The 10296-nt window shown below is 38.7% G+C and overlaps 1 long non-coding RNA gene across 4 annotated transcripts in view; it reads right to left on the reverse strand.

Moving 5' to 3' along the window:
• Positions 1 to 10296, reverse strand: part of LOC146768589 (uncharacterized) — a 95150-nt gene that overhangs the window by 54408 nt on the left and 30446 nt on the right. The gene's annotated exons all lie outside the window — the stretch shown is intronic.

Raw genomic sequence — 10296 nt, forward strand, 5'->3', positions numbered from 1 at the left:
CAGGTAAGAGGGAGGGAAGATTTTAGGGAGGGAGGACGATCTAGCTAAACTGTCCCACTGATTGGGTGGGGGTTGGGGGGGGAGGGGAATAACCTCTCTGCAATGTCAGGAAAAGGCAGAAATCAAAATTACAATATTAAAAATAAATGGGTCTCATACATTTTGAGAGGGATGCCTTTGTCCTAGAGAAATGAAATAATATGAATTCCTGGTCAGTCTGGGATATTTATAAAGGTGTCTGTGTTTTTGTTTTCCTTTATGCATACTCATTGCCTGTTAGGAACATTTATTCAGTTTCACAATAAACATTTCATGCCTCTATGTCCTGCAAGGTCAACTCAGCTTATGAAAACCAAGCTGCTGTCTGTCTCCCTTACCTCATCACTAAAATTCCCAGACAGAGCAGAAACTCCAAAACTCATCAAAACACTATCAGTTAGACTGGAGAGAATTAGAGCTGAATACTAATTTTAATACCCCTATTAAGTATGCAGGAGATAACTATACTTGAAGTAGAAATAAGCAATACATCTTGAAGGACTCTTGTTTATTCACTCTTCCCCAAAAGGAAAAAAGTAACGATTCCATCTAATGAAGTGAGAAGGTGAAGGTAGTTTTACTTTGCAAGTGAGATACTTAATGAGGCAATATCCTCTTGAATCTTTGAGATAAGCTCGAGGTCAAAAGTAGACAAATTAGCATAACATTCATATTAATATATTTCAGAATCAGATACAGAAACAACCTGCACTCTGAAACCTGCCTAATCACAGACAGCTAATTTTCAAAGGAGTTTTGGCACTCATTATGGTGATGGATGACAGAACTAAAAACATCAACATTTCCTTGAGATGTGCCATGCTTTGTAGGCACTTCTCTTATGTACTTCACGAACTGTATTTTATATTTTTCATTATTTATTTAGATATTCAGAGAAGCAAAATGAGGTTCCTTGAGGAAGGTATTTCGGGATATTGCAACACTGCCATTGTGTACTCGCAACACAGATAATCCAGTGTGGTACTGTATTCTAGTACCCAGAAGTTGTGTTGTTGCTATTCTAAAGCCCTTATTATCACATCACAACGAGAAATACATACAGACATTTCTACAAACATACTCACATGCAAAATATTCTGTACAAGAAAGAAACTGCTATTGTTTGGGAGCTTTCTCGCATGCACACATACAAACACCCCTCTGTTCTCATAGCTGTGTACACAGACTGTAGCCACTAAATGGAAATTATTTAATTGCTTTTCTTTCCTCTAAAAGGAATTTAAACATTGGTATGCCCCCAAACATTGGCAACTCTGGGTTAACACTACTGATGCTGTCCAGTAAAAAGCAAAGAGAAGGGAAAGGATGCGTGGAAGATGCTATTAAGAAAACCCCCAAATAATAAAATCCAGGAGTGAAAACAAAAGGGCTCCTATAATTGTTTGCTTAAGTTTTCTTAAGGAATGGATTCTCTTGGTGAGATTGCTTTAGGCTGCTTGCAGTTCTATGGAGCTCATCTGGACTAACATAGTGCTCTTGATTCCAGGACATAGTGCATTCCTTGCAGCCTCCAAATTCACTGCTGCTGGAGAAAATAAATTTTAAAATATAATATTAATCCTTAATAAAAATGAAACGCAGCCCTTTGCACTGCAAGCACTGGGTTTGGATAAATAGGTATTCAGGGCTTCATCTTAGAAGTGTGTTTAACATCTTTGGAGTCAATGAACACGCTCAGCTCACACTGCCTACAAGGGAAACTGATGTCTTTTGGCATCTTCTGTGCTCAGGCTCTTTTTGATTACAGTGAAAAGGAACACAAAGGGCTCATGCCTCAGGCATCACAGATTAACCAAAAGCACATATGCCTAAAAATAAGAAATGACTGGAGAGTGCAAGGCAGCGGCAGGGATGATGGGAAGACTTATCCCACAACTTACTGGAAGAGAAGCTGGCCGTGGGCCTACAAGCAGCAGAGCCAAGGGAAGGGGGCACGTCTGATCAGGCATGAGAGCAGACAGCGTGCTGGCAGGGCAGGACACAAACCTGACAGCTGGGAGTCAGGTCACAGCTTCCCCTCTCCTGCCCCAGGGCCTCCCCTCTGCCTCTCCTTTGGGATGGGAGTGGAATCTGCAGCTCACTGGGCGCCACAGCAATGGATGCAGTCTTTGGTACAGTGGGCACTGCTGGAAGTGGCTTCAGCACCTAAATGCTCTTTCTGCACAGTTTAGACTCCTTTCCTTGCTGCCTTTACTGAACAAGTTCTAGGTGTGGTCATCTCTGCCTGGGCTGTTTAGGGCTGAACAAGGTTCAGCACAACATAGCAGATGAGACATCCCAAACCACTGTAACATCACCAAGAGCTGACCTCTGCTGGCACCTTCCTTACCTCTCACTGTTGTACTGCATTTACAGGACAAGGCTGGGACAGTGGGGAGGCTACAGGGCTGGACCATATTGGCAAAAAGAAAAACCCAAACAACCCAACTCCCAAAAAAACCACCTCAAAAACAAAAAAGCATTACCAAACCAGAAAAAAATAAATTCAATAAATCTGATTCCTCCCTCCCACAAATTTTTTTCTGTGGCTAAGAAAATTGCTTGTTTGAACCTTTTGTCCTTCTCAGAATGTAAATATCCTCCCTTAGTATAGGTGAACAGAAAGTTTCCTATCAATTATCTTGAAAGCTTATAACACAACAAAAAGAGAAACTCAATTAATGGTTTAGGGGTAGATGATATTTTTTTCCTCACTGTCTTTACAGAGTGTTTCATCTTGTATCTTTAAGCATTATAGATTCACAGGCATTATGCAAAACATTATGAGGATAATCGGCACAATGGGGGATCACTATTTAATGAAAGTAACTCTCTTGTTTTTAATTATAGCATTTAAGATCATCTTATTGTCAAGTGAAATACAACCTTGCATTTTGTGATTTGCCTAGGATTTAAGAAATATCCCATCACCTTCTTCTTTTACAATAAGGACCATCTCCCACATTTTCAGGTAACTGTATACATGTTAAATACTCTCTTTGGGAGCTTTCCAAAGCCAGGACTAAAAAGCAAACAAATCAAAGGCCCTGTACAAACTTCCTACTGGAAAATAGTTTACTAATTTTAAAATATTGTAAAAGAAGCAGGGCAGACGTTCAGTTTTAGTCATCTCACTCCAAAATATTTTAATTTCTGGCATATACTGTTCCTCGCATTTTGCAGTTTCTTCCTCCTAAAAAGTAAGTCCCATGAATAAAAGAGCCTCAGTGCTAGACTATTTGAAGCAGACACTTCAGCAGCAGGTAATTAGATTTCACACATTTTATATTTTCAATTATTTCATTTACACTATAATCAATGTTTTTCACATGTAAGGAACATTATATTAAACTAGAGATTTCTATCTTGAAAGAAAAGAACAGCAAACAAAAGAACAAAAACCATTATTAACAAAATGCTCCAAATCCTGTTTGCATAGAGATATGCACTATAACTCAGCACCAGAGGAAAGGAATGGTATCCAGACACGCACACGTTTCAAAAAGCAAACCATAATTGTTGTGTTTAATGTTTGTATCTTTTGTGTATATTTTAACCATATTCACAATTTGCAGAGCTATTTGCCTGATGGCATTATTATAAATCTATTAAATCCATCCTTTGGACAGATGGTGCTATAAAATACCATTGTATCTGGGAAGAGGTGTCTGAAGAAGTAGTGTATGTGTAGGCACACATGTGATGACACCTAGAAGACCACAAAAGCTATTTAAAACAGATAAGTACACCAACTGGGAGGCCCAGTTTCCCAGCTTGGCTGATCACTGTGTCTTTTTCATAATATCAAATGCCATCTTTGCAATGCTTGTAAAATAATACCCACTGGGTTTTGGAATAAAGAACTCCACTGGTATCTCAGTAGTATCTTTTCCCTGAAAGTTCTGTATTCCTAATGGATGATCTGTTTCAGCAACAAAGAGATAAACAATGTGTCATGTTATTTAGTTTCTTAGTACTTTAAGATGGATTTCCTTCTTCTTCTTTTTTTTTTTTAAAGGTTGAAAAATCTGTTATTGGTATAAAAAACCCAATAAAATTTTAAATATTTATTTTCATCATACCATTAGCAGTAACAATATTTATTCATTGTCTTTAACACTATCTTTTGCAAATATGCAACAGAAATAATAAAAAAAATAATATATTATTTGATTTGAGGGATATAAGAAGCTGGGTCCAAGTGCTGAAATTTGTACAACATGTTGGCATAGTTCAAGGAGAGCAAATTTGCAATGAATGATGATAATTTGCACTGAAAGAAATTAGTGCCTATTTTGATTAGGAATTAGCCTTCTGTTCAAATTTCAGCAGAGTAATGTATTCATTTCTGGTTAGAGCATTAGCTGGGTTGAAATTATGAGAAAAAAGCTTGTGGACAAAGGGGAAATTAAATAGTAAAAAGATCAAAGAGCAATTTTTCTACTGCAGTAATAAGGTAACTTACATGGTTCAAGCATATCAAATGGTTCAAACAATGTGTAAAATTGAAATGCACATTTACCTGACCTTTTCTGAGGTAGGAACTCCTATTGTTCAATTTTTAGGATTACATTGTTCAGTATTTGGGATTACATTGCTCATCGGTGCCTTTTTGCACCTAATCACACCCAAATTGCTCAATTTGAGAGGCAGGACAACATGCAGTAGTTGAGGATGTGTTATATACTTCATAATCACATACATACAAATACTGCACAGTTAAAATTTTCCTTCCTTCCCACTAGCCCTGTATGGAAAAACAATTCATTAATTATCTTAAAGCAATTAATGTTAAACCTAGAGAAACAGGCTTCAGAGCTACTGAAATATTCAGCTGCCTCACTACTGATCCTACCCAGGGAGCCACACTGGACAGGGCTACAATTATTTCAATTTCTATCTGGGAAAAAAAAAACATTTCCAGAAAGAATTGGCTAGAAAATCAGCTTTATGCATTAAAAACCCAGCAGAGAACAAATGAATCCTGAGCAATCTCTCCTCAGCAAAAGTCAAAGTGTTGACTGTGATGAAGTGGAATCTGGAAGGGTCTGCCACTCAAGTGTGCAAGCTCTTTGAGGAGTTAATCTATGAGAGAAGCTTTAAAAAATGCCAGTATTTCTGTTGTGGTGCTAGCTGTCAAGGCTCTGACAGTTTACCTCGGCACTGAATCTTCAGAACAAAGGAACTAGGTCATGAAACAGAAAATTTAAGCATATTCCCCATGAAACTCACCTTAAAAGATGAGCATTCATGTTACTAAGTCAAGGACTGAAAAATCAGAAAAATGACAAATTTAGGGCTGCATGCTCAACTTTCACTCTTTGTATATCTGCACTGTTGAACTACTAATTATATGACTGCAGAAATAATTTTATGCAAAGACTTCAGCTGATGGCAAATAGGACTGCTGTAATTTAATTTAAAATTATTAATAAAACAGGGGTTTAAAATATCGAATAGAGTGCTTATCCACTAGTGCTTTTGTATCCACCCCTACAGCCCCAATAAGCCTCTACCACCCCAAGCTCCTTGCTGCAGCCACCTACCTGCCCTCTTTTACTGCCTCAGTTTCCTCACTGTTTCTGATCACAGTTCAGCTCTTTGGACACCAAAATGCTCTACTGCCAGCGTTCAGCAACACCTCTAAACCTCTATGATACTTCTTATTCTCTGTCCTGCTCGTTTTTCACCACCCACACTGAAACGAGATGGGAATGAGCAGCAGCAGAGGAAGGGGAGTTCTCCCTCTGGATGGAGCTGAGCTGATAAATCTCCTTCCCACTGTCTCCCTTGGACAACAAGGTCCAGGAATGCCAAGGCAAGGATTTTGTCTGCCAACAGAGACACACATCCTGGAGCTGATCAAGCCTTTTTCAGAAGGGTTTGGCAATCATCAATTGCCAAAGGCTTTGACACAGGTCTCCTTCATTCACTGTGAGACAATTTCAACTTCCTTGTGTAGACACCCTTCAATGGACAGCTCCCGGTGTAATTTAGAAGTTTATAGTCAAGAGAGTGCAAGTTTCTAAATGCTGATGCCCTCCACAAGAGTAGCAGTGCTCCTGATTCCCTTGTCATGCTCCAGATGGCAAAGAAAAGACACAGTCTGTGTTTCCCCTTGTATCCCAAAGTTAACACAATGCATTTGCCTTGTCCCACTTTTTACCCTGCCATAAAATACATATACTTGGCAAACACACCTGAGTTTTGCAAAGCACTTTCCTCTTTACAGAATAATAATACAATGCTCCCATAAATCAAACCTCATCCTTTAATGAATGGGCTATTTCAAAAAGATAGACAAAATCTTATATGAGGATAACAAATAAAGCTGGGGGGGGGAAAACAAAGCATGGAAACCTTCAGGAGTACATTCTTCCTACCATGGTTTCTTCAGGTCATGGATTTATGGGTCAAGTTGATTTGAAAACACAGCAATGAGTGCATGGTACCACGTACAAGGCACACAGAAAAAAGGCAGATTGCATCTAGTGTGTATTTACAAAGCCATTGCTCATAAACTGTTCAGAGAATAAATGTTTCCTAAAGCCATTTTAAGCACACTGAAATATGGTCCCTGACAGACACATCCTTTACAACCTCTTCCAAGTCAGAAATGCTTTTCAATTTAAAAGTAGGAGGTACAGTTTTCTAAAGCAGTACAGAAGTGGCATATCCTTCTGCATAAAGTGCTTGCTTAGTGAAGATAATTGAGGATGGAAAATACATTATTTTTCTGTTCTATCTACCATAGCAATTAAAAACAACAATTAATTGTGTCAAGGTGCAAAATGATGATTTTAATTACACTACCAGAATAACATAAGAGGTTCACATGCAGTGACTACACCCTTGATTGGTCTACTACAGAAGAAAAGATAGGATTGCTTCCCTAGGGCAATGTTCTCCACCTCATTCATGTTGATTTACTTCACAAATAACCTCAGCAACTTGTTTTATTGACCTCCCTAGTAGCAGGTTTTTGAAAGCAAAACCAAGGCATTTTTTCTTTTTATGGAATTATTTAATTATTTTATTCTATTTTTAAACACTACTGAGAGAAGTACATGCCATATAAAGCATTGTATTTTACAATCTGCTTTGTAATTTAAAATTGCTTATGAAATTAGCAGAAATAATTCTAAAAGCACGAAAAAGCTGATCCTCAGCAACATTCACATTACTGTTCAGGGCTCAGTTTCCCACCTGTCACACTGGAGCACACTGAGAAAGCAGAACCCCAAAAAGACCCTCCTCCTTTCTTTAATTATGCCTTTACTTCTCCCATCACAGAAATAGCATGCTCGAAGGCAAAGTAGGAAGAAACAGCAAATTCTTTCCTGAAAAGTTCATAAAGCAAACATGATTTATATATCTAAGACTCTATTCCCCTTGTATCTTCAGGGAGAGAGGAATATTATTGAAATTATTAAGTTCATTTTACTGTCTAGTGCCTTTGAATAGTATTGTTAAATTGGAAAAAGAATATCACTGCACCCTGTTGAAGCCAGGGTCTCTAATCCAGTGCCAGAGGCACAGGGAACTGTACTCACAGGCTGCAGGAGATAGATATATTCAGATTTATGTTAGACATTGCAAGCTGAAGAGGGAAGTTTCACTCTAATGCAATATCCTAGCTTAAATGGCTTTGTCAAAACAAGGTTTCTTCTGGTTTCTGCTCTTTATTTCGTTGAACAAAAACACAAATACAGATTGTCTTAATCTCTCTTGATTTCATTTGAACACCTGTGCTGGACCATATTCATAAAAATATTTTGTATCCCATCATCCATCTTCCAGATGGTTTTTATTACAGATCTTCAGGAAGATTTTCCTCTAACCCCCTTCCTTGCTTCCTCAGAACAGTTAATTAAAATACTTCCATGGAGGTGCACAACATGGACCCACTAACTAGTGTCAGTCATTGTGCAAAAAATGAGCCTGTTTGTTGGGTAACTGGTTATTGCAACCATTTTTTTTTTTTTGTCATGGCAGCCTGTGTTCTTATTGTGATTCAGCAGAACTGCTGAGACATCAATTAGTGTGGTTTCTAAAAGCCTTTATAACTCATGTTTAAAATTCCAGCCTCAACCACACAGCACAGTAGTCCCATAATCTACAAAATAAAATCTGGGGCTCAGTTTCCATTTACCTAAACTTCTGCAATAATAAAAATGTGTCTGCTGAAGACATCTGTTAGAACTCGGTAACATCTAATTTTTATGGCAAATAATAGAGTTCAACTCTATAAGATTAGAGGTTATAGGCTAGGCCTTTTGGCTGGCTTGGCATTCCTGTTGAAATGCTCTGCCAGCCAATTTAATATATGCATTAAAAAATCCCAATGACTTTTCTCCTCAGACTCGAAATAAAGCAATAGTTTAGTCTCTTAATGCTTTGCTCCATGGCATTGTTGAGCCTATGGCAGTGTCTGTTTGATGGGACTGACAATAATATTATTTCTTTTCACTAAAAATAAAGGCTTAATGAGGCAAAATCCAGAGTAAATTATATGTTGGAAACATACACTCTGCTGGAGAAGAGGTGGAGTTGCAAAAATCACTGTATTTCAGGCCAGCCCTGCTTGTAGTCTGGATTTCAGATATTGAACTTTGTCAACTCAAAGCTTGAGATTCAGGTTTTTTTTTCAGATTAAATTCAGTCTTCCAGCACATGTAAATTGCAAAATAGCACATAGCTATTGTAGAGGATATTTTTGGAAAATAAATATAACATTAGCATTCATAACAATCAAACCATCTGTGACTTTTAAAGAAAACTTTTGCATTCCCTTTTAATCCAAAACCATCTGAGAGACACTTGTGATTTCCCTGGGAAACATATACCAGTGAAATAATCAGATTTGAAAGGTCTGTGAAAATCATGAGCAGAAAAAGGACACTGTCACTTCATCAAGTTCTAACAGAGAATCCAGTAAGTGGAACTCCTCTCTGGGACATGCTTGCACAAAGCTGCAGAGAGCCATTCACCAGAGACTCAAACACTTCTAAACAGGTCTCTGAAAAGCCAGAAGGATCTGGGAAGATTGTGCCATTAAAATTATCATAACCTGTATGAAGGCTGAGTATCAGAAACAACAAGACTGGAAAGAAAAATGGGCAGCCAGCCTACAGACTTACTGCTGGTATTGCAGAGATCTAAATGGCCTGCTGGGGTTTTGAAAAAGAGGAGAGCATGAGACAGGTCATGTTTGGGGTTTTCCTAGCCCTCTGTGCCCAGCTTTCCCTTGGGGAATGAGCCCTTACTCCTGCTGTCCCTTTCCTAGCTCAGCAGCTCACACTCCTTCTCCCTCCTTTCCAGCATGACTTACTACTCTGCTGTTTCTAAGAGACTGGGCCTGCACAGACAGTGCTAAGGGGTGGAAGAATTATCAAATCTGCCACTTGCATGATTCATAAGATAAAAAAAATTGCAATCCAGGAATGGGAGAGTGCCTGGAATAACTTCATAGACCTACTCCCCATCTATTGCCATCCTGTCCTCAGCTATCACTCATTTTAATATGCTATAGTCCTGGTTCCTCATTTTTCTCTTCTGGTACAGTCATTTGCAGCTCTACAAATCAAGTGACAAAGCAGTAGCAGGTACTTTTTTTTACATTTAGCAGTGCTTTATGAACAAACCTATACTACACTGCTTGGAAGTAAACAACTGAGTTTTGATGAGAACAACCCAAAACACATATTTTTTTAATTAAAGCTTAAATCTGTAAAATAATCACACGCATCTCCATAGTCTTCTGCTCCTTCCTGTCTTGCCCTCTGCATTAGGACAAGGGCATCAGTGCCACAGCTGATTGTGGGACCACAGGCACAAAAGAGGCAAGTGGTCTGCAACCAAGGAGGAAAGGACCCACAGCAAGAGCAGTTTAGAGGCTCTGTAGGTTTAGTTTCAGACCTGCAACAGAACCAACTAAGTGCTCACCTCCAGGGAAAAGAGTTTTACCATCTACCCCACACACTTCCCTTGTACTGGATTAGACGTTCACCCAGTCTTGAGCTACAAGAGTTGTTGAGTATTCCCCTCTTTTTTAGGAAGAGTTGCTGCACACTCACCTGAGTGCCAAACATGCTAAAGAAAACCAGCAGGAGCCTGACATGGACACAAGGAAGGGAGGAACCCCTTTTCAGAGAGCACAGCCAATGCTCTAAAACCATGCAATGAAAACATAGCTCCAGAGACAAGGGATAATTCTTCAGATTTAGCTAAACACTCAGGAGGATAAGCAATACTTAC

Source organism: Lonchura striata, chromosome 1 (assembly GCF_050655825.1).
Source record: "Lonchura striata isolate lonStrDom1 chromosome 1, ASM5065582v1, whole genome shotgun sequence".
NCBI classification, from domain to species: domain Eukaryota; kingdom Metazoa; phylum Chordata; class Aves; order Passeriformes; family Estrildidae; genus Lonchura; species Lonchura striata.